Source organism: Prionailurus viverrinus, chromosome A1 (assembly GCF_022837055.1).
Source record: "Prionailurus viverrinus isolate Anna chromosome A1, UM_Priviv_1.0, whole genome shotgun sequence".
NCBI lineage: Eukaryota > Metazoa > Chordata > Mammalia > Carnivora > Felidae > Prionailurus > Prionailurus viverrinus.
The window spans coordinates 12,926,826-12,945,475 of record NC_062561.1 but is presented as its reverse complement, the minus strand read 5'-3'; the positions used below and the strand labels follow the sequence as shown (position 1 = coordinate 12,945,475).

The 18,650-nt window shown below is 37.4% G+C and overlaps 1 protein-coding gene across 1 annotated transcript in view; it reads right to left on the bottom strand.

The window, feature by feature from the left end:
- Window positions 1-1,302: 1,302 nt before the first annotated feature.
- RFC3 (replication factor C subunit 3) overlaps window positions 1,303-18,650 on the bottom strand; it is a 49,737-nt gene continuing 32,389 nt past the window's right edge. The window contains exon 10 of the transcript XR_007155216.1: window positions 1,303-1,371. The gene's annotated coding sequence lies outside the window, so the exon portion shown is untranslated. The remainder of the gene's footprint in view (window positions 1,372-18,650) is intronic.

Genomic DNA, 18,650 nt, shown 5'->3' with positions numbered 1-18,650 from the left:
TAAAAGACATCTTAATGACATCTTATTAATGTCTTAAGAGACATCTGTCTTAAGATGTCTTAAGAGATTGATGTCATTCAGAGAAGATGTCATTAAGGGATTAATGACTGAAAGGTGTGCCAGTGGAGTACAGCAACTAGACCAATGAGAACCCAGATGCCTCGGTAGATGCTGCAGTGGAAAAGTCACAGAGCCCAAGGAGCAGTTAGAATAGTGTACATCACCAGATGCCAACTTGGGTAGAGAATATCCCAGGTGCACCCTCTTCTTCATGCATTGATGTAATGTAACTTCTTCACAATTGAGATGTAATCTCAGAAGGGGGAATCCTGAATTTACTGAGAAAACCATAATTTAACTCAGTCTATCCTGAATTGCCTAAGATTAACTATCCAAGTAGAATAAGGAGCTCAACAACAATGTTAATTTTCGTTGGATAAAAATTATTACATTTTTGCATACCCAAATCTTACACCACACTTCACCACTCGCTGATTCGCAGCAGTAAGAACTTGAATGCCTTTGTATCTGGTTTTAGTAATTTACCTTTATACTCATTTATTCCTTCAATGAAATTTTTGAACACCTATTTTCTAGGCACTATACTAGCCACTAAGGTTAGAGCATGGAACAAAACAGATATAGCTCCTCTCTGTTTTCATTGACTTCCAGTTAGGAAGACTGACAATGGAGACGTTATTACAACAAAGTAATGTGGCCCTTTTGACAAAGGAGGGGTACTAACCTGGTCTTCTTTAGGCAAAGCATGAGTGACACAAAATCCCAAAGAATTAATAGACATAAGTATCCTAGTATCCTTTGGAAGAGAACAGCTTATCCAAAATGTCAGGGATCAGAGAGAAGGAGGATATGGCCATACATTATAACCATGCACTTAGCATTTGAGAATGTATGTTGTGTGTCTTATAAATGGATTTTCAAGCACCATGTTGCTACAGTTTAAATAAAAAGGTAGGACTAAGGGCTAGAACTAGAAAAATACATTCTGTGAAAAATACACCCTCTGTATTTGATAACCTACCACTTTTATTTCCACTTAAATCAGTAAATAGATACTTCATTTTTCCATGACTGGAACAGAGACAGATAATTGCCTACCTCAATATTAATTTTCTACTTTTTCTCTGATTGTAAAAAAGGATTTTACTCAGTACAGTCATATCCTCAGCTTTTCTCCAATTTCAGATGTGACCAGGGAAATAAATTCTGGTCATCTAGAAATAAGTAAAAGCATAGGAGGTACCTTCAGGAAATCTTCTTAAGTTCCCTTCACTCTGCTGCCGTCCTAGAATGCAAGCATGATATATGGATCTCCAGCTGTCATCTTGAAACATGAGGACAACACTTGTACTGCAGGATTTGTGAAGAGTGAGAAGGACCTTGGTTACCAATGGTTTTGTAAAAGCCACCAGACTAGCTTCAAAATTGCTTTTACATGAGAGAAATAAACTTCTCTCATATTTGATCTATGTTCTTATTTATCAGGGATATCATACAGGTAGCCAAGCCTAACCCTACCTAATACAGTGTGGTAAGGAGCTGATTTAGGATAGCTGAGAAATATTCTAAATCTGTGGCAAAGGTCCAAAACAAAAATCAGAAAACTCTAAGGCTTAAAAGAAATGTAGAAGTCGTTATGTCCAACCGTTTCATTTTGTTTAACCTGATCATTATCACTCTCAGTGTTCAGGCTGTTCATCCTCCTCATTGATAAGATGTCTTAAGTCTAATAAGCTTCTTGAACAGTATGATCTGGTTCCTTCTACTCACCATCCTTATTTCCTAACATTGAAATAATGCTTTAAAAAAAAATGAAGGAAGGAAGGAAGGGAGTGGGAGAGAGGGAGAGGGGGTGGAAGAGGGAGAGAGGGAAGGAGGAAAGGAGAGAAAGAAAGAAAGAAAGAAAGAAAGAAAGAAAGAAAGAAAGAAAGAAAGAAAGAAAGAAAAAGAAAAGAAAGAAAGAAAGAAAGAAAGAAAGAAAGAAAGAAAGAAAGAAAGAAGGAAAGAAAAGAAGAAAGAAAGAAAGAAAGAAAAAAAGAGTTGTATGCTCAGGAATTATCAACTATTTCTAGTATCCTGATATAACATGCATCTCTCCATCAAAAATATGCTTCCCCTACTTAGTCATTTTGCTCAAAAATTTCCTTCTCCATGACAGCTGCCTACCTCCAAATTACCAGGCAGGCTGATCACTTCCTCCTTTGTGTTATCTTTTTGGTGTATGTGTTTTTCTAATATTATATATAAACATGTAAATAGTCACTATCTAATGAGACATTATTTCTGTATTCCCAGGGTCCAGCACAATAACATATAGGAGGTGCTGAATTTGTTGAATTGACTTTTATTTCAAATTAGAAAAATTAAGAACGCTGAAAAACTAATCAAACTAGGTTGTAACAGAACAAAGAGACCCAAGGGTTATATCAGGGGCCAAAACAAAAAAGATGAAGCCAAAACATCACTTTTATATATAACAGAGATCAAGTTGGAGGGCTTGGCCTGTATATTGACACCCATTAACACTGAACTCCACAATTGGGCAGACCTACTGGACTAGCAAGGAAGCACTGGAACGGGTCTAGGCTTCCATGCGTCATAATAGAGGGAAACGCATGTTTACTTCTGAGGCAAGGAAAATGGGAGCTGAGCTGAGCATGCCGTACTAACTGAACTCAGAGGCTAAAAATCTCTCAGAGACAGAGCAATTAACAGGGAAGAAGGGAGCCCAGAGTTATAAGAACTTGAGCTCCTCTCATAAGAACAAAGCCTCAGGAGTGGGGAAGAGATGAACCCCATCAACATCCCCCAGCCTTTCATTCTCTTAACTCATTGAGCATGAAGCTTAACTTCATTAAGCATGAAGCCTTTGGTCACAAGAGTTGTGGCTCTCTCCCTCAGTAGAACTTTACCCCTGACCCTCATGAGACCACACTCTACACCAATTTCTGCTCTTCTGGGTTTCCTCCTGGGTCCAATGGCAAAGCTTAAGCTTTTAAATGTTTAAATACTTAAATGTTGTCCCCAGAAGAATCTGCAATGGGTCAAAACAACACATTCATTGTATCAGCTTTGAGTCCACTCCATGCCAAAAGCAGAAAATGTATTTCCTATTCTATTTTCTGTCCAAAATTCTGTCTAGGCATGCTGTCCAATGTAGCATGACAGAGGTTCTGCAGAGATTGAATGCTATCTTAAAGATACTTCAATAATAAAATGACTTTAAAGAGATGTTTCATATTTGAACACAATTTCCCTTCTATTATTAAATTCCAAGAAAGAAATTAAAGCCCGAAGATTGCATTCGTTTACAAGTTGAAGACATTAAAATCTGAAAGAACTAAAGCCTGAAGTCAAATTCTCTTGTCCTGTGTGTTGAAGTTCAAAGTGTAAAGTTCAATGGGGCTTCTTCAGCAATTGTAGCAATCTTTCCCTGGAATGGGTTTGGAGCTTCAAAAGCCTCAGAAGTCATAGTAATACAATGCCTAATTTCTCAGAAGCCTCACTTCCAAAATTCCAGAGCTAACAGGTCACACAGAATTATCCCAGGCCTTTTCCAGATCTACCTAATATAGAAAGCCATTCTCCTGCCATTAAGTCAATTAGTGCAGGCCAAATTACATTCCCAGCACCAGGGCTGCTGAGACCCCAAGAGTAATCCCATGATATCTGAGAGGAAAGGAAAATATTGTTGGCCTCAATCTCAGCAGGAAGTCTGTCATTCAAGACCAACTGTCTGGATTCCATGACCTGTTTACTTAAGCCAAACTAAGAAAATTCTCCCAACAAGTTATTTGAGCCTACACATTTAGCATTTTCATTTACACTTCTTTACATTTACATTTTTGTGGACAAAATAAACCCATCTCTGATTCCTACATCCTCACATAAAGTGTCATGTGAGGCATTTCTGCCCCCTTCAAATAATTGCAGTGGGGCTTCAGGTGATTTCTTCCACATCCAGCATACCCAGTACTTCTTAAATTTTTTTTTTTAACGTTTATTTATTTTTGAGACAGAGAGAGACAGAGCATGAACGGGGGTCAGAGAGAGGGAGACACAGAATCTGAAACAGGCTCCAGACTCTGAGCTGTCAGCACAGAGCCCGACGCGGGGCTCGAACTCACGGACCGCGAGATCACGACCTGAGCCGAAGTCGGCCGCTTAACCGACTGAGCCACCCAGGCGCCCCTACCCAGTATTTCTTAATCCCTTTCCCATGGAGTCTTGGCCCCCCAACACCACCCTGAGGACAGGTTCTGTCTGGTGACACAACTGCACCACTTCCTGGGAACAGGTATTTTCTGTCCTGTGCCACAGTGGTTGTCTCACTGCCTCTAGCTTGGGGGTTGCTTGCACTGTCAGACCTGCCCCCTTGGGAAGAGGTCTTAATTCCCCCATTTGTTTTAGCTGAGGAATCAGATTCCTGCACGAAGAGATGTTGATGCTTCTCAAGCTTGTGCCCTGAGGAAAAGCCGTTTCAAATGTCTTGGGGTCTGAATAGCTTTTTTTATTTTTTATTTTCCTGCTATGTCTTTTTCTGAAATACTGGGACATACCACTGGTATTTAATTTCCCTCTGCTATTTCCTGACAGCTTTCAGGAAGGCTATTTGAGTTTGTTAACAATTTAATCTAATTCTTAAAATGGCCTCTTTCCTTCTCTAATCCCAAGAGCTAATGCTGCTGTCTGGAACTGAGTGCCTCCCTTCTGTTTACCTTATCCTTACCCTCTGGCCCAGATGGTTATTTTTATAACAACTCTGCATTATTAATAATAAAAGAGAAGAAATCAACAAGTTCTGGGTTTATTGTCCAAATATTTTCTACTTTATTCTCAAGGAGATGGATAATCCCCACCTCCCTGGAGATATTCTTCCATCAGACAGGTAGCTAAAGCTTGAACTTGTTCTTTTGTCACTGGATTTCTTCACATCTCTTCTCTACTTCCCTTTAGGATCCTCACTTCATAAATTTATCAGCTAGATTCATTAAAAGTTCCTTCCCCAAAGTATTATTTCAGTGAGCTTCTATGTGACAGAAACATAGTATACAGAGAAACAGGCAATGCCATTTCCCTGAGTAATATATGAAATTGTTGAATCATTACGTTGTTCACCTGAAACTAATATAACACTGTATGTTAATTATACTTGAATAAAAAACCAATTGCCTATTTCACATGCATTTCCTCTCTCAGTTCTGCCCAGATTTTTTTGTAACCACTTGGGGTTGCTGTCCCAATCTCTAAGAAGTGGTTCTTCAATTGTTCTGAGTGATGGCCTGTGACTTTCAGAAATCATCTCTCAATGACTTGGCCTTTCTTGGAGGAATCACTCAAGGTTGCTGTTAGGTTTGTTTGGATCCCAGTCACCACTTCTGCTCTAGTAACAACAAAAATATCTTTCCTTCTTAAGAGCAGTTAGAATCTGAGTACTTTTCTCCCCTGCTTGCATTTTTGTCATTCAGGATGCCCTTTTCCCCTTATTCTTTCTTGAATGAATAAACAAAAAAATCTCTTCCTCCAGTTTAATCAGCTGTGTTCCTTTATTTTCTTAATCTTTTTGTGCTCCTGGGTTTGATAGTAAAACTGAAGTACCCTTTTCAAACCACTCTGGTTTCTCCTTGTTTTCCTAAGCAAATGGGATTATTACAGGCAAATAGTTCCAAGCATAGATCATTTTTGTTTCTAACTCTGTGTTTGTAATAATGTAATTTGGGTGACTTTCTATCTTAAGGGGATGGCATTTTCTTTCTAATAGGGGCTCACATTAAATCTAACATAAGTTTATGGTAAAGCCATGTATCAAGTCAGAGTTAGAACTTATACCAACATAAAGCCAATGTGAGATTCTATAATGGGACAGTGAGTCATAAAAATAGGCAGAAATGCCACATGAAGTCAAGGTCTCTCCACGATACCCTCCTTGATCCTGAAAGAGGAAGAGAACGTGGAATACCCAATGTAGTTGCCTAACCAGCCATGGTACTAACTGTATAAAGTTAGGGCATCTCTAAGTGTTCTGTTATACACGCAGAATTCAGCTGCCCTTCAGTTTAAAAGTAGCAAATATTCTTTTGTCAGCCAGTGACTAAAATACTTGCAAAATTCTTCTCTACAATGGAATCTTTGCCTTGGCTAAAGAAAAGCTAGCCTGTGCAGTAAGCTAAAGCAGCCTCTACCTGAAGCTCCCAACACAGCTAACGGGTTCTCTTATTTTCTCACATAAGTTGTGTAAGTCATAAGTTGCAGTCACCTGCCAAGCTCAAAATACCTCATGATAGCTAGAGCTTCTTTCCTAGGCTACAGAAGTTCAAAGACATGTGCAAAAGTGTAAAAACATGTTTGGCCTAAAATAAGCCTCTGTAAACCAGGCATAAATATCTTTTCTTGAAATTTTCTCCCTCAAAATGTTCTTTTATTTCTCAATGTTCCGGATGAATAAACCACACCTGTGAGAGCCCCTACCCAATAAATCGCACCCTTATCCCACACTGTTTACTTATTTTGAAAGTGAGAGAGCACATGGGAAGGGCAAGAGAGGGAGAAAGAGAATCTGAAGCAGGCTCCACACTCCCAGTGCAGAGCCCGACCTAGAGCCTGAACCCATGAACCACAAGATCATGACTGGGGCCAAAATCAAGAGACAGACACTTACCTGCTGAGCCACCCAGGCGCCCCCTACCCTCAGTTTAGAACAAGTTGAGAAATACAACAAAACATAAGAGTGGGAGGCCAAAATAACACCTGTTACTGATAGAGAGCAGCCTCTATGGCATGGTTTGTTTGGTAGGGCAGTGCTGGACTTGGGTAGGCCTCCCCATATGTAGGAAGCCTGACTAGGTAAGGTTTACAACTTAGAACACACAGGCTCATTCTCAATAAGAAAAAAGTTGGACCTAACTCAAGCCGGTTCACGTACTTTTCTCAATGCTGACATTCAAATAAAACACTTCATCTCTCTAGGAGCTGAATAGATAAAGGATAGAGAGGCCTGGAGTTACATTAATAGAGCCCACTTCCCAAGAAGGAAATATTAGGAATGGAGAATTATTCGCAGCTAACAATATTTGCAAACACATTTGAAATCCTTGCTTATTCGTTTTTGAACTGACAGTAACTTTTCTCAAGATGTTTGTGTTATTCTGATGGTATAATATTCTCGTGTTTTTAATACCATATTGCACTGCAATTTAATAAATCCCATTCATGGAATTCCAGTGTTTAAAATATCAACATTATTTTCATAAAATTTGACATCAGAAAGTCCATTTTAGAATTCAGTCTTCCACTCTACAAATGGGGAATGTATTCATAGTAAGCTCTGTTATTTAAATGTCTGGAAATGGATTTCTCATAAAATTGTAGGCCAGATTATTCAATTATTCCCTGCCGAATAATTTCCCAAATCCAACTTCAGTAGATATATCAGAAGAACATAGATGTGTAATGGTATAACAATAACTCTACATAGAAATATTCACTGTTTACATGTGTTGTATTATCAACTAAAGAGTCCAATCTTTGCAAAGCAGGAGGTTGGAGGTGGGGAAAGTTAAAAGGATGTGGTTAAGAAATGTACCAAAATGGAGAATGCATAGTCTAAACAAAGCCATTCCTCAGCTCCAATGAATTAAATTCTAGAAAGGAAAGGAATGCCTATTTTTTTTTCTAAAAAAAAAACAAGAAAAAAATTCATTCTTTATAGGATATTTCTAGATTTTTAAATATTGATAACAAGATATTTTAAAGCAATGTGTAATTCAACACTATGTAAACCAAATTAAAAACTTTGTAAGCCAGGAGTTTGCAGCCAAATGTTTATACAAAGAGTAACTAATACTCTCAACCCAGTGGCTAGATTCTGTTAAAACATAAACCTGATCATGTAATTTCTCTAAAACCCTCCACTGACCTCCTTTCTGGAAGGAGCAGTGGAAGGGAAGGAAGAAAAAGAAAAGAAAGAGAAAACCTAATTAACTGTGGTTTATAAGACTCTACATTAGTGGTGTGCTGGAGAAGACGTACCAGCTCACAAGGTCTAATAAATTTTATGGAATTTTGGAAAGCTCGTTGTTCTCAGGTTAGTAGCTTGAAATTGCCGTGGCAGGAATATTTACACCAGAGAAATTAGTAAACAGTGAAAACCAGGGATTTTTATTAATTTTGCCCCCAAGGAGCCAGCTGTTAAAACATTTACCAGCACACCAGTGCCCTATATAATCTATCCTACTCCATGCAAACCCAATGCAGGTCTGACATCTTTTACCACTTTCCCATTTTACCCAACTCACTCCACTGGCATGTTCCTTCCTGCCTCAGGTCTTGCCTATATTGTTTATTCTGCTTAGAATTCTCTTATCCCTGATTAGTTCTCTTGTTGAAGAGGTTTTCCCTGATCATCCTATGTAAAACAAACCAATGCTCCACATCCATAACACATCTGACACACACTATTTTATCTATCATCTATCTTTGTGGTATAATGTAATTCACAGAAAACTGTTGCTACCTATTTTGTCCTGCTATATCCCCAGTGTCTTTAAAAAAATACCATGGCACATAACAGGTGCTCAATAAATATTTTTCTGACCTAATGAATGGATAAAAGTTGCACTTAGTGGTCTGAATCTAAATATTTATAGTTATATGTATCTCTTTCTTTCACAGAAATTAGGTGCTAGATCACTTAAGGCGATGAGTATGAAGAGTTACAGTTGTTTTTTTTTTTTTAACACATATCTATGTTTTGCATTATATCCATGCTTTCTAGAAATCTGTTGTGTCATCAGAGTGAGTCTAACCATGAGTCCACATAGTCAGTCTGTTCTCAATTTAGTGGCAGGTACAATTAACTACATACACCAAATGGTGCAAGTACAGAAGGATGAAAATAACACTCATATATCAGAGAAAATAACCAGAATCTGACAACTGGCTGTTTTAAAATAAAGGGAGAGGTCAATTTACTCCAAAGTTTTGGGGGTTTTTTTAAAAAAATTTTTAGCATTTATTCAGTTTTGAGAGACTGAGACAGAGTGTGAGTCCGGGTGGGGCAGAGAGAGAGGGAGACATAGAATCTGAAGCAGGCTCCAGGCTCTGAACTGCCAGCACAGGGCCCAACACGGGACTTGAATCCATGAACCATGAGATCATGACCTGAGCCGAAGTTGGAGGCTTAACCACCTGAGCCACCCAGGAGCTCCAATTTACTCCAAAGTTTTACACCATGTACTAGGAGAAAAGTGGTGTACTAACACAAGCAAGAAGCTAAGAGGAGTAGTTGGTTTAACAGAAAAGCTGGTGAATTATTTTTTTGATAAGCTAAAGTTAGTGAAGATGATGTTAGGAAACACACCAAATGTCTCAACATGTGAATCATTAGCATATGCATCATTTATAAACCCCAAACTGAGTTATCTCAGGCTACATATAAACTGGTCATTGAATAGAGAAAACTAGATGGAACCACAAGAAATTCCAACAGTTGTAGAACATGAAAAACAATCCAAAAAGATGACTCTGAGAAAAGAATACCGGAAAAGATCTAGTTGGGAGCTGGGAAGATCAAAAGCTGTTTGGGACATGTTCCAAGTTGAGACGTCTTTGATATATTTGTGAATAAGTATCAGAAAGGTGTTTAGGTGTAGAAGTCTAAAGTTCAGAAAAAGTCTGAGCTTATGTAAATGAAATTATTGGCTACAAAGTGGTATCTGAAGCCCTAAGCTTGAATAAGATCACTCAAGGAGAGTCTTATGAGCAGAAGGGTAAAAGATAAAGCCATATTCCACATTTGATAGTTTAGTAAGAATAGCCTGTAAAGTTGAGCACCCAAAGAAATAGTTAAAGAAAACAGAAGACAGCATTTGTCTCAAGGAAGCCATTAAAAAAAAAAAAAAAAAAAAAAAAAAAAAAAAAAAAAAGGAATTCAGGAAAGAGTATGTTGCTGAGGTCAACCAAAAGAGTTCACTGGATATAGAGCAGATATTCACTGTGTGGAGATATAAACATATACCTGTTTTTTGACTAGATGGGTTTTTGAAATTATGAGAGGAAAAAACAGATTGAAAGGGGTTGAGAAGAAAACTGTTGCAATGAGAACAGAAAGCATTATTTAGAAGTTTGTAAAGAGTAGTAAAAAAGGCCCAAAGATGGGGCTACAGTCATATAAACAACTTTTTTTCTTAATAGGAGGGACTTGAATATATTTACAAGCAATAGGAATAACTTTCTGCTTTTGGTTTGGCTGATTACTTCTACCAGGCCAACCTTCCAGTAGATAACAAGGATAAACATTGAACAAAATACAAATAGCAGTTGCTGTACAGAGAAGAAAAACAAGCAGAAACTGGAAGGGAGTCAAAGTGGGATATGGTGGAGCACCAGAAGAGTTTCCCATTTTTTTAGGGCTTTTACTAAGAGCAGGCCCTCATCTGCATTAAGATAGGTATCTAATATCTCATGGAAATCCAGTTTTATTGAAGAACTAGAAGACTAGGGTAACCAAAACTGCTAGAAAGTTGTAGAGACAATCCCTGAAAAGAGAGAACAAGAGAGCCTGAGCTCCAATTCCGCACATACACTCTCTGACTAATGCCTGAATCATTCAGAACTTCTGGTGCAATTCACAATTATTCAACATACAAAGAACAGGATGTATCAAGAGAAAGGATGACCCACACAGACCAGCCCCATAGAATCCAGATTGTGAAATTCACACACAAAAATACTCAATGCAGTGACTATAACCAGGCTCCAGGATATAAAGGAAAATACGCTTATAATAGATAGAAAAGTACCAGTACTGAAATAAACACTGTTAATAAGAACAACACAGAAATTCTAGAACTAAAATATACAGTATCTTAAACATGCACTGAATAGTCTTAATGGGAGAATGAAGATGACAAAGGAGCTGGAGAACTAGAAGTCAGATCTGTAAAAATTATCCAGTCTGAAAAACAAAGAGACAAAAATGTTTTTAAAAATAAACACACAGGGATCTGTGAGATAATAGCAATAAGTCAAATATATGTGTAACTGGATTCCTGGTAGAGCTGTAAGTGAATGAGTTGGAAAAAATTTTCATAAAATAATAACTGAAAATAATCCCAAATTTGGTGTAAAATATAAATGCATAGATAGGAAGCTCAATGAGCCCCAAGTAAGATGATTACAAAGAAAACACCAGGCATATCATAGTTAAATGTTAAAATCCAAAGCTAAGAAAATACTTGACTGAGGACATTTTGCTAAGTGATATAAGCCAGTCGCTCAAAAAAACACAAATACTGTAGGACTCTACTTATATGAAGTATCTAGAGTAGTCAAATTCATAAAGACAGAAAGTAGAATGGTGGTTGCCAGGGGCTAAGGAGAAGGGGGAAATGGGGAGATGTTATTTAATGGGTACAGAATTTCTGTATTGCAAGATGAAAAAGTTCTGGAGATGGATGTTGGTAACAGCTGTGACAATGCAAATGTACTTAATGCCACTAAACTGCATAGTTTAAAATGGTTAGGGTACCAAATTGTGTATGCATTTTATCACAATTAAAAATAATAAAAAATTTAAGTAAAGAAAAATCTTCAAAGCAGGCAAAGAAAACAAATTACACATACAAGGACAAGAACACATATGACCAAAGACTTCTCATCAAAAATAATGAAGGACAAAAGGTACAAACTTCCAGTTATAAAATGAGTAAGTGTGGGGGATCTAATATACAGCATGATGACTATAGTTAATGTATTATATACTTGGAAGTTGCTAAGAGAACAGATCTTAAATGTTATCACTACAAAAAAAAATGTTATGGACGTGTTAACTGACCTTATTGTGGTAATCATTTCACAATACACAGGTGTACCAAATCATATTATACACTTACAGGGTTATAGGTCAGTTAGATCTCAATAAACTTGGGGGAATAATCAGAGAAGAAAATGTGAGGATGGAAGCAGAGTCAGAGAAACATTTGAAGATGCCACATTGTTGGCTTTGAAGATGAAGAAAAAAGGAATGAGCCAAACAATTCAAACAGCCTCTAAAATCTGGAAAGGCAAGGAACTAATTCTCCCCTAAAACCTCCAGTGAAACATATTTTAGACTTCTGACCTCCAAAACTGAAAGATAAGCTACTAACATCAACATCATCAACATCACCACCACCATCACCATCATCTAACAGCAGAGCAACAACTAAAAAAAATTCTGCCAATCTAGAATTTCACATCTAGTGAAAACATCCTTCAAAAGATTAAGACAAAATAAACACTAAGAGAATCTGCCAATAGACCTACACTGTAAGAAATGCTACAGAAAGTTACTCAGGCTAAATGGAAAGCAAAACAGATCAAACTCTGGATATTAAGGAAAAAATGAAGTTCCAGAAAAGGTAAATAGTTAATGTTAAAATCTATTATTTTTTAACGTTTATTTTTTAGGGACAAAGAGAGAGCACAAGTGGGGGAGGGGCAGAGAGAAGGGGACACAGATTCCTAAGCAGGCTTCAAGCTCTGAGCTGTCAGCACAGAGCCCAACACAGGGCTCAAACCCACAAACTGTGAGGTCATGACCTGAGACAAAGCCGGACACTTAACTGACTGAGCCACCCAGGCACCCCTAAAATCTATTTTTCCTCTTAATTTCTTTTAAAGTACTTGGGTCTATTTGTTTAAAGCAAATTAATACTGTATTATAAGTTCTACAAGGTTGTAGATGTAACATGATAGTCATAAATCACAAAGCACTTTGAAGACAATGGACATCCTGAGTCTTCAAATCCAAGACAAATTTCTCTATTTATATAGGTGTTCTTTAATTCCTTTTAAGAATTTATTTTGAATATACAGGTCTTGGGGGCAAGGTTGGTTAAATTTATTATTTATTATTCTAGGGGGTCTCTGATGTATTAGAAATTTAATCAATTATTGAAACTTTATTTTCCACTAGTATCCTGCTACTATGTAAATTGACTTCTGTACATTAACTTTACATCTTGTAATCTTACTAAATTCACCCATTTGTTGAAGGAATTATTTAGAATTTTTCTAGGAAAACAATCATTTTGTCTAATACGAAGACTTTTCTTCCATCCTTTTATTTCCTTATGCCTGTTATATATTTTTCTTACCTTATTCAACTAGCTTGTTAATGATGTATGTGCTAACAGTCTTGGGAAAAATGTACTGATGTCTGTAACTTGCTTTGAAATGCAGCAAAAACATGAGGACTGAAAGATGGAAGGATAGACATATGATAAAGCAAGTACTGGGACACCTGGGTGACTCAGGGAAGCATCTGATTCTTGATTTTGGCTCAGGTCATCATCTCACGGTTCTTGAGATGAAACCTTGCATTGGGCTCTGTGCTGACAACACGGAGCCTACTTGAAATGCTCTCTCTCCCTGTGTGTGTGTGTGTGTGTGTGTGTGTGTGTGTGTGTGCGCGCGCGCTCTCTCTCTCTCAAAAATAAATATATTAAAAAAAAAAAAAGCAAGTACAGTTAAAATTCACTATAAAACATTAGTATGAATGCTGTCAATATTTTCCAGTTTTCTGTATGTTGGAAACTCTGATGACAATATGTTAGGAAAATCAAAAGCAACACAAGGGTCTACTTTTGAGAGGACTGAAAATACAAGAGAGAAAGGACAGAAGATACTGACACTTTTTTAGACACAGGCTACAACTGATGAAGATTAGACTCGAAACAAAGATGATAGCTTCTCTTTATATAAGAGAATATGCATGCACAGATAGTACATAGGATGCATACAAATGAACATATAATACAGAATGCATACACATTTGGTTTTATTAGCTGGTTGATAAAGAGGTAAGTTTTAAAGAGGCATTGTGGAGACTTGATAGAGAAATGTAAAATTTATTAGGCAGTATTGAAGACCTATTTCTTGGGTTGGTGGCTTTCAATTCATTGGAATAGAACCTGTGCTCAGCTGCCTGGATCGTTTTCCCACTTGCAAAACAGGGCAGCTCTGAGACTATTAGGAGAGTTAAATGAGGATGCCAAAAAAAAAAAAAAAAAAACAAAAAAAAACCTAGCACAGTGCCTCACACAGAGGTACTTAATGTTATTCTGGAAAGGCTGTGTGGAGTTCTCTATATGCCTACTATGAGTGATTATTTTGTACAGCTGCTCTTCAGGAAGTTGCTAAAGTTTCTTATGCTGCTATATTAAAGAGCTGGTAACTTCGGGAGGCAATCAGCTAATCAAAAGACTGCAACAGGCAGAAGGTACCAAGTCACAAAGGTACCATACGGTGTTTATAACCAGCATTAGGCTGCAATTCAGACATGAGCTAAGGTTCGGAGGGACCACTATTTTTGCAAAGCTACTGAGAGGAGTAATTTATTGTTAAGTCATGCATACCACGATCAAACTGATAAATAGCATCTTGTGATAATGTTCCAAATTTCCATAGGAACTATGAACAGGAAAGAAACTGGGGTGAATATCTAGTGGAATTTAGTTCACCAATTTGAAAAATATGAAAAAAATTATGTTCTTCTTGAGAACTAGGTACAAGGAAAATTGCTGCCAAGAGTTGATTTTTTACTTTTTATGAACTGTGTTTCACAACTTGGAGTGCTATAATTTGGAAAGAACATTTAAATCTCCATCATTCAGTTCTGATATATCTGAATATAAAACAGAACTTTATTAAAACCTCAACAAAGCTTTTTGTTGTGATGTATATTGCACAACTTCAAATCTTAGGAACAAAATTTTAATTTATATTCTAAAAACGTAAAAAGAAAGGAGAGTCAGCCATCATAACAGCTTAAGTCCTCCCTGGTTTTTGTCCCCCATCCACAACAAAACTTTGGTATCCATGGACAGAAGTGCCTTTGAGAAAGCTGTGGGGTTCAGCCCCATATGTCAAGGGACTCTAGAGGAGTCTCACCCACCTGTGCAATGGAGTCACAGACAGACCTCGGTCCCCATTGTTGACCCTACAGTGGCCTGTAAACTGGGTCCAGGCCCTCTCCAATCACAGTCCCCTGAGAACATCGAAGAACACTAACTTAAGACAATCATTTTAAAAGGAGAGAACCTTTGTGGAAGTCCAGGTTTCTAAGAAGTTCTAGCACTCCACTGGAGCAAAAAAAAAAAAAAAGAGTTTCAATGAATTGTAGTGGGTAACAGTAACAGTTTAACTTTATCCATATCACCTCCTCCCCAAGGCATCACAACTTAGGGCCAAAAGACACCTTCCTTCACCATTATTTGTCCCACAGGGGAAGAGTGTGTGAGCCCCTGGCTTCATCTGTACATGATGCTGCTCAAGAGATCCCTTTCTTTATTGCCCCATCACAGTGCAGAATCACAAGCTACATGACAGGAAAAGATGAGGAGAGTGGCAAATATAACTACTGGATGAAAGTAAGGGACTCAGATCCTAACTAGATCACAGACTCCATCAGAACTCTGCCAGTGAGCTGATGGGAACACCTCACTTGTCGATCACTTCAACTGGCCCACAGAAACCTCTAGCACTCTGTGTACCTCACGTACAAACCTCCCTATCTTGTGGCCAGCTATCTGTGCTCCCAATGGTGGCAACAAGAGTAAGCTCTGGAAGATGGCCAGTGAACATGCACATAAGTTGGCAAATCTGCGGGCCAGGGAAAGACCACAAATTTGAACTTCAGTACCACCTTTAAGGGGAAACAAAAGAGAAACTGTCAGCACTTGGCGTGTTGCATTATAGAATACAGGAAAGGCTTAAAGCTTAAGCACTCTGCCATCGAGGGGCAAGAAGTATGAACAGCTGGACCCAAAAAAGATCTGAGATAGCTTCAGAATATCTGTCATGGCTGATGGAAGGTCTTTCTCTCCCAAAAACAGTTAGTAAAGCCCAGAAGAGGTGACTCCTACTTCAGAAGTGAAGAAAGTAATGCAAAACTTCAAAGAGCATGAAAAATCAAGGTAACATGATTGCACCAAAGGATCACAATCATCCTCTGGTAACAAAATCTAAATACAAAGAGATCTGTGATTTACCTAGTAAAGAATTTAGGCAACCTAGATAAAAATGGATAAATTCCTAGAAACAACAATCTACCAACACTGAATCATGATGAAATGGAAAATCTGAATAGACCAATTACTAGGAAGGAGATTTAACTGGTAAAAACCCTTGACAAATAAAAGTTCAGGACCAGAAGGCTTCACTGGTGAATTCTACCAAACATTCTAATAATTAATACCCATACTTCTCAAGCTCTTCCAATAATTAAAGATGAGGGAACTCTTCCAAACTCATTTTATGAGGCCAGCATTACTCTGATTTCAAAATTCAGACAAGAATACCACAAGAATAGAAAATTACAGGCCAATATCCCTAACAAGAATAGATATAAAAATAATAAATTATTAGCAAAGCAAATTTAAAAATACCTTAAAAGGATCATACATCATAATCATGTAGGATTTATTCCAGGGATGCAAGGATGGTATAAAATCTGCAAATCAGTCAGTGTGATACACATTTTAATCAAATATGAATAAATATCATATGATCATCTCAACAGATTCAGAAAAGACAGCTGACAAAATTCAACATCCATTTATGATAAAAACTCAACAAAGTGGGTAGAGTGGAAAAATACCTCAATATAAGGGCCATATAGGACAAGCCCAGAGCTAACATCATACTCAATAGTAAAAAGTTGGAAACCTTTCACCTAACATCAGGAAGGAGACAAGGATGCCCCCTCTTGCCACTTCTATTTAAGACAGCACTGGAAATCAAAGCCAGAGCCATTAGGCAAGAAAAAGGTATAAAGGGCATCAGAACTGGAAAGAACAAGATAAAACTGTCAGTGTTTGCAGATAACCTGATTATTATATCTAGAAAACCCTAAAGACTCCATCAAAAAAGTGTTCAAACTAAAACAAATTCAGAAAAGTTTCAGGATACAAAATCAATACACAAAAAGCTTTTGTATTTCTACACACTAATAACAAACTACAAGAAAAGGAAACAATCTTTTTATAACTGTATCAAAAAGAATAAAATAAACTGGAATGAATTTAACCAAGGAGGTTAAAGACGTGTATATTGAAAACTACAAGAAATTGAAGATAGAAAAGATATGCTGTGCTTATGAGTTTGAAGATTAATAAAATGTCCATATTCCCCAAAGCAATCTACAGATTCAATGCAGTTGGTAGCAATGGCATTTTGCACAGAAATAAAAAATCCTAAAATGTGTATGGAACTACAAAATAACCCCAAATAGTCAAAGAAGTCTTAAGAGAGAAGAACAAAGCTAGAAGCATTGTGCTCCCTGGTTTCAAATTATATTACAAAGTTATAGTAAATAAAACAATATGGTATTGGCATAAAAAGACATAGAGATCAATGGAAAACAGAGAGCCCAGAAATAAACCCATGCATATATGATCAAATAATTTATGACAGAGGAGCCAATACTACAATAGAGAAAAGACAGTCTCTTCAACTAATGGTGGTGGGAAAATTGGACAGCCACATGCAAAAATAATGAAACTCAACCGCTATCTTATACCACACACAAAAATTAACTCAAAATGGATTAAAGACTTGAAGACCAGAAACCATAAAATTCCTAGAATAAAATATATGTGGTAAGCTCCTTGACACAGAGCGAGTGTGACACCAGAAGCAAAAGTAACAAAGCAAAACTAGTTAATTTGAATTAAATCAAACTAAAAAGCTTCGGGGCATCTGAATGGCTGTCAGTTAAATGTCCAACTTTGGCTCAGGTCATGATCTCACTGTTCCTGGGTTTGAGTCCTGCATTGGGCTCTATGCTGACAGCTCAGAGCCTGGAGAATGCTTCCCATTCTGTGTCGCCCTCTCTCACTGCCCCTCCCCTGCTTGCACTCACGCTCTCTCTCTCTCTCAAAAATAAATAAACTTAAAAAAAAAAAAAAAACTAAAAAGCTTCTACACAGCCATGGAAATCATCAATAAAATGAAAAGGCAACCTACTGAATGGGAGGAAATTATTTCTGGAACATGTCTGATAATATCCAATATCCAAAATACGTATCCAAATACCCAAAATACATACAGAACTCATACAATTCAATAGCAAAAAAGGAAATGATCCAATTAAAAAATAAGCAGATCTGAATAGGCATTTTTCTAAAGACATACAGATGGCTAACAGGTACATGATCCATGATTCAGCAATCCCACTTGTGTATACCTCTAAAGTAATGGAAAATGGAAAATCTAAGGGATATATGCACTCCCATGTTCATTGTAGCATTATTCACAATAGCCAAGGATGAGAAAACAACCTAAATGTCCCTCAACAGATGAATGGTTAAAGATGTGATGTGTGTGTGTGCATGTATACATATGTACGTATACATGTGTACGTACACACACACACACGATGGAATTATTCAGCCATGGGAAAGAAGGAAACACTGCCATTTATGACAATATGGATGGACCTTGAGAGCATTATGCTAGTGAATAAGACAAAGGCATATAATGTATGACATCACGTATGTGGAATTTTAAGAAGCCCAACCTCACAAAAACAGATAGTAAAATTATGGTTATCAGGAACTGAGAAGTGGGAAAATGAGAAGATACTGGTC